Source organism: Dipodomys ordii, unplaced genomic scaffold, assembly GCF_000151885.1.
Source record: "Dipodomys ordii isolate 6190 unplaced genomic scaffold, Dord_2.0 Scaffold46, whole genome shotgun sequence".
Lineage (NCBI taxonomy): Eukaryota > Metazoa > Chordata > Mammalia > Rodentia > Heteromyidae > Dipodomys > Dipodomys ordii.
Genome location: NW_012267262.1, coordinates 10,520,157 through 10,526,156, shown reverse-complemented (window position 1 = coordinate 10,526,156; position 6,000 = coordinate 10,520,157). Strand labels below are relative to the sequence as shown.

The 6,000-nt window shown below is 45.1% G+C and overlaps 1 protein-coding gene across 1 annotated transcript in view; it reads left to right on the top strand.

The window, feature by feature from the left end:
* Positions 1–2,049: 2,049 nt before the first annotated feature.
* The window catches only part of LOC105988060, a 144,030-nt gene continuing 140,079 nt past the window's right edge, over positions 2,050–6,000 (top strand). Inside the window, exon 1 of the mRNA XM_013019550.1 lies at positions 2,050–2,107. The gene's annotated coding sequence lies outside the window, so the exon portion shown is untranslated. The remainder of the gene's footprint in view (positions 2,108–6,000) is intronic.

Here is a 6,000-nt window from a genome sequence, read left to right as displayed (position 1 = left end):
AGACCAGAGGGGGAGCACCTCCCCTAGGGCTTACTCTACCAGCAGTCCTCAGCTTCCAGCAGCAGTGAGTGGCATTAGCAAACTGTGTTTTCTGCTTTTGGACCTAGAGTGCCTGGATCCTCAGCTCCTGACAATGACAGGTGATAGCTCTAGACAGTTAAAGCTCTTGAGTCTAGAGTATCTGAGAACTTGGCCCTTAAGATTTAAAAGCTCTGTGAACTTTCTGTGACCAGGGCCTGCGGTTTCTGATCTTCAGCTCTGCATAGCCCTTGTCTTCATCACCTCTGTTCTCTGCCATTTCTTCCCCAGCACTCTCTGGACCTCTTTAGCTGCCTTGGCCATTTTGGCTGCTGATGGTAACTGCTGCTGTTATCCCACTCACTGCCAACATCCTGTCATCATGGTTACCAGTTTTGCTGGTTCTATTAAGCTAACGATCAAAAGTAGGGAAAAAGACTACTAGAGATAAGCCTTTTATTGGACTTAATGTTGTAACATCTAGGGGGCTAACATAGGAGTGTGTCTCCTAATTATCTCAAAAAATGAGAATAGCCTATTTGTATAGTCAGAAAAGGGGACTTGTACAAATTATGGCACTGACCTTCATACAAATGGGAGACAAAGCTTGAAACAACCATGGTAGTCCTTCATTCAAGTGAAGGACTGTATTTATAGCAATTACAGGTTTTCTCCTGGGCCACCAGTAGCTGGCTGTTTAGATGATAGTCCTTTAGCTCAAGGTAAGAAGGGTACCAGGAAAGTGTCTAATAGCAGTCAATTAAAGAGTCAGGTTAGCCATTTTAGCTTAAAGGAAAACTAAACATGAAAACAATAAAGACATCATTAATTGTAACAGTGGTCTAATAGTATTGAGCAATGCTCTAGCAATGCTTAACTCTTGTCCCAGTGAGAGATGTGCTCTATAACTTATTCTGCTTGGAGTAACCTAAAATTCAAGTAATCTGTTCAGAAAGCAAGGGATGTCAGACTGAAAGGCTAGAATAAAGGCTGGGGACAGCCTTTTAAAACAAATAGTCTGGCTCCATGGTTAATGCCCATAACTCGTGCTACTCAAGATTCTGAGATCTGAGGATCCAAAACACCCTGGGCCAAAATTTCTTAAGATTCTTATCTCCAATTAGCCAGCATAAAGTCAGAAGTCAAGGTGAGGCTCAAGCCATAGAGTACCAGCTGTGAGTGAGAATGAGAGGTGGGAGTTCAAATACCAGTACTAGCACATCAATGAATCATTCATTCATTCAATCAATCAATCACTCACTCACTCACTCAGTTTGGGAAAACAAAAGACAGGCCAGTTTTGCTCTTAGGTCCAAGCAACAGAAAATGGCCATTTAACCTCTGGAAGCATGTTTTTATGGGATCCTTATTCCTTTATGTGCCCTGACACCTGACATGTTGCATCTAACAATGCTTCTGTCCGCCCCCCCCCCCAAATCTGGCTTGAACAGCCTGGGCACTGTTCCTGAGTTTTTGTGTTTGAGACTTAGCTAAGTAACTCTACTACTTGAGCCACAGCTCCACTTGCAGCTTTTCAGTGGTCAATTGAACTTTCCTGCCAGGGCCAGCTTAGAACTACTATCCTCACACCTCTTGAGTATCTAGGAGTCTAGGCATGAGCCACTGGTGCCTGGCTTTTAAGGTGCCACTTTTAAGGCCATTTTCTCAGCAACACTCCTAAGGCTCATTTCTCTGATTTTTGCAGTGCAATTAAAGACACAAATGCTCAAATAATTGCCGAAACACACTGCACATGCTCTAAACCTGGAGAGTTCAGGTGGAGCCCATGGAAAGAAACTCTCAGGAGAGAGGCTTCATGTCTTGGCTGCAGAGAGGGACCCAGCATGCTCCCATTTCTGCCCTTTCAGGCTGCAGCTGGGGCCCCTAGTCTTTGAGATCAAAGGTCACAGACCAGGAAAGCCCTGAGCTCTGGATTTCTCAGCCTGAGGCAGGCGGGGTTCCCAGTGGGCACAAAGGGCACTGGGCTGCTCTGGGCAGCTACATCATTGGCTACCTGACACCGTGGTATCCGGTTGGTCGCATCCCAGGCCCCGTCTCTGGAGCTGCAAAGGACTGCAGGACCGGCTGGGTAAGCACTGCGGACATTCTGGACTTGGTGTGGACAAGTCTTGGGAACTCCTGCTGGGTCCCCTACGCTTCTGGGGGTACAGAATTTGGCATTTAGCCTGCCGACCTATCAAGTATCTAGGGGCAGTGTCCCTTGTCCCTGGAGGGCCGCTCTCCAGCCCTGGTATGCCTGCCCGACTTTACCCTGCTCTCTGATCTCCTTTAGGAAACACTCCCGGAAAGGAGAGCTTTGGGCCAAGGGTAAAGGCTTTTCTGTCTCCCAATGGCTGCCTCCCATGCACCTGGTTTTAATAAGGACCTAGGGAGACATGCAGGCAGATACAGGCAGGGGGCCTGAAGGATCCCCAAGAAATTCTGTCCACGGAGAGAAAGAAGGGTGCACATGGCCGGTGTATGCGCAGACGCCCTGTCTGTTCCAAGGAGCTGGAAATCCCTCCTGCACTTTTCAACTTTACTTGTAGCCTGGAGAGGAAGTTGGTGAGGTTAGCAATGGATGGGAAAGGGCAGTTAAAACCGCATTTATTAACATGGAAGACGAGAATGCACAGTTGTGCACAATGTATTCTTCCCTCCCCCCCCAATCTTAATCACACACACAAAAGGAATATAGCAAAAACAACTCTCACCCCATCCTGCTACTCCCACCTCCTTAAAACCATGTGCACGGTATTTTTACATTGTTGCAATTAGAAGTTCACCTTGTTGCAAATGCCGGAATAAGGGAGGGACATGACAGCCCCACGGAAGCGAAGTCTTCATTAGTTTTAAGGAAAAGATCTTCCCATTCATGAATGAAGGGGAAAGATTGTATCAGGCTTTCAACCTATATTATAAAAGTTTAAAAGGAAAACAGACATGAAAGGCTTTTAAACAGACCCTTGCCAGACATATAAATATAAGTACCACATATATTCACACACATTTCTATTTCATCCATCTTTGTTAAAAGCTGAGGGAAAATTTCTTTCCAACTTAGCACTTTGATCTTTAGGCTCTGTGTGTGTGTGTGTGTGTGTGTGTGTGTGTGTGTGTGCTGGTACTAGGGCTTGAACACAGGGATGAGTCCTTGGTTTTTTCATTTAAGGCTGGCCCTCTGTCATTTGAGCCACAGCTCCACTTCTGGCTTTTTGGTGATGAATTAGAGATAGTCTTACAGACTTTCCTTCCTGGGCTGGCTTTGAACAATGATCCTCACATCTCAGACTCATGAATAGGTAGGATTACAGGTATGAGCCACTGGCCTTGATCTTGAGACTCTTAAGAAGAAGATAACTGATGTGCTACCCAGAATCTAAGTGTTGAGAACACATAAAATTTCCTAAAACTTTTCTTAAATGCTTTACAAACATTTGCCCAGAGGCCTTCTGGGCCTGCACTTCTGTTTCTTCTGTCCGCAATGCTTTTCCCTTGCTTTTGTATCACCAGCTCCTTATACAGATCTCATCTCAAATACTCATTTCCTTGACCACCCCATAATATGACTGCATTTTATTTTATTCAGAACACTAACCATCATGTGAAATGGTCTCTTGGTTTGGATATTGCATAGCCCCTTAAAAAATAGAAGTTTCCAGAGAGTGATTGTTTTGCTTGCTGTTGTGTTATAGACTAAGATCCTCCCCTAACTCCAGTCTTGCTAGTTGTCTGCTTTAGTTATATTTATTTAGTTGTTTATTTAGTACTGGTACTGGGGCTTGAACTCAGGGCCTTAGTGCTGTCTCTTAGTTTTTTCTGCTCAAGGCTGGTACTCTATCACTTAAGCCATAACTCTACTTTTGGCTTTTAGTGCTTAATTGGGTAGGCTTTGAACTACTATCCTGAGATGTCAGCTTCTAGTTAGGATTACAATCAGGAGCCACTGGCACCAGCTTGCTCTGGCATTTAGTACCCAGCAAAAAGGGTGTATACATCAACATCGGATCAAATGTGACCCTGGCGGAAACATCTTTAGTCCCCTGCCCTTCATCCCTTCTGTTTTCCCTAGGTACTTTGGGAGTGGTTGCTTTGAGCTGCTGGCCTTTCTTAGGGCCCCTCAGATAGGGTTCCTAGGAATTAGGACTTGGAAAAAGCAGGGACCTCAGGCAGTTTCTGTTGGATTTGAATTTTTTGGACCAAAGAGCAACTGAGACACTCCCCAGAGGCCTGGGTCTGGCTGGCCATACAAGCCCTCTGCCCTTTAGCACCTCCCAGTCCTTGGCTGCTTGTGTGAGGTGCATGGTGGGAGCTGCTTGTGAAAGATGCTCTGTTTATGTTGGACTCCAGGCTCAGGGAATAATTAGGGGAATGACATGCTGCTGAAGTCTGGGCCTTTCCTTGTAGGCGGGACCACGAGGCTGTCATTGGCCTACTAGCTCTCTGGCAGAGGCAATGGATTCCTGTGGATTCCTGCCTGGTGCTGAGAAGCCATGTCCTCTGGTGGGGAAAAGACTAGGGGTGAAAGGAGAAAATTTCCCATTTTCCCTTGAAGATGGATGATTGTTGAGAACCTCTGTAGCACCAATGTGGTATCTGGTCCTGTTTGCCTTTTCTCCAGGTTGCATAGGATTCCTGGTGTCTGACAGGTCTGTATGACAGAGGGCTATGGGAGAAAACCAGATGATCTGGAAACTGCAAATTCACAGCTAGGAAAAAGACTTTTTCTTGTGTTTCAAGGGCTTTGACCATTCACTGGCACCTGATGACTGTTTAATAAATGCTCATTTGAGTAGGAAACGGGAGAGTGCCTTTCTAACTGGCTTTAAAGTGTGGCCATGTCAGGTGCTCTTCAGCAATAGTTGGTTTGGTGAATTTAGACCCAGAGAGAAAAATGCTTGGGTTCCTCTCTTGCCCACTCTGCTGGCAAGCTAGGCCACAGGCCTGGTATTCTTCATCTGTAAATATGAAGATGTTAAAGATAATAACGCTGGCTACTCTAGAGGGGTTTCATGGAGGTTAGAAGTCATCTATTTTTATAGAGTTCAGAACAGAACCTGGCACATAGGTAGTAATAGCGTTCGAGCTAACCTAAATTAAGAATAAAATATGGAAAAGTTGAGTGGCATCTCATTTGACATTTAAGATGTTGTCATCCTTTTGTGAGATAACAGCACAAAATGGACTCGCGACTCATGATACTAATCAAAGCTGCTCATATGATGCACCTTGCGATTCCTACAATTGGAATGTTTTTTTTTTTTTTGGAATTCTTATGAAAGATCCATGGCTTCTTGAGGATTCCACATTTGGGGGTGTAATTTTAAGTTGGGTAAAAGGGAAAGGGAAAGGTGAGAGTTTGAACCTGGACAGAGATGGAATGCAAGGTATGTGGTGATCAGAAGCCTTGAGGTCTGTTTGGGGGAAAATAGGAGCATTGACCAGAGTGTAGGTTCCATATGCTGAGAGGGGGGAGATGGGGGATTGGGTGGGGTAGAGGAGGCATTGGAAGAAGTACAAAGATCTTTCCAGGCAGATGAAGGTCTGGCTTTCCTTACCCAGTGGGTTTAGTCATGGCAGGCCAGCACTTGCTCGAACTGCATTCCTCTACCAGTAGTTCAGAGATATCAGAAGGAAGACAGCTGAGAGATGGAGCCAGTGGAGAGGCTGTTGGAAGAGCCTGCAGGGCTAAGGCAGAGGAGACCAGGGAAAAGGAGTATGGGTAGGAAAGTTAATCTGAAACCAGATGTATTGTCTGACAACTGATGGAGTGTTTGTTTTTGTTTTTATGCCAACATTTTGGCTTGAACACAGGGCCTGGAGCTCTTGCTTGTTTTTTTTAATTTAATTTTTATTATTTTAATTTATTTGTTTCATTCAAGGCTGGCACTCTCCTACTTCAGCCACAGCTCTACTTCTGGCTTTTTACTGGCTTATTGGATATAAGAGTCTCATAGACTTTTCTGCCTGGGCTGGCTTTGA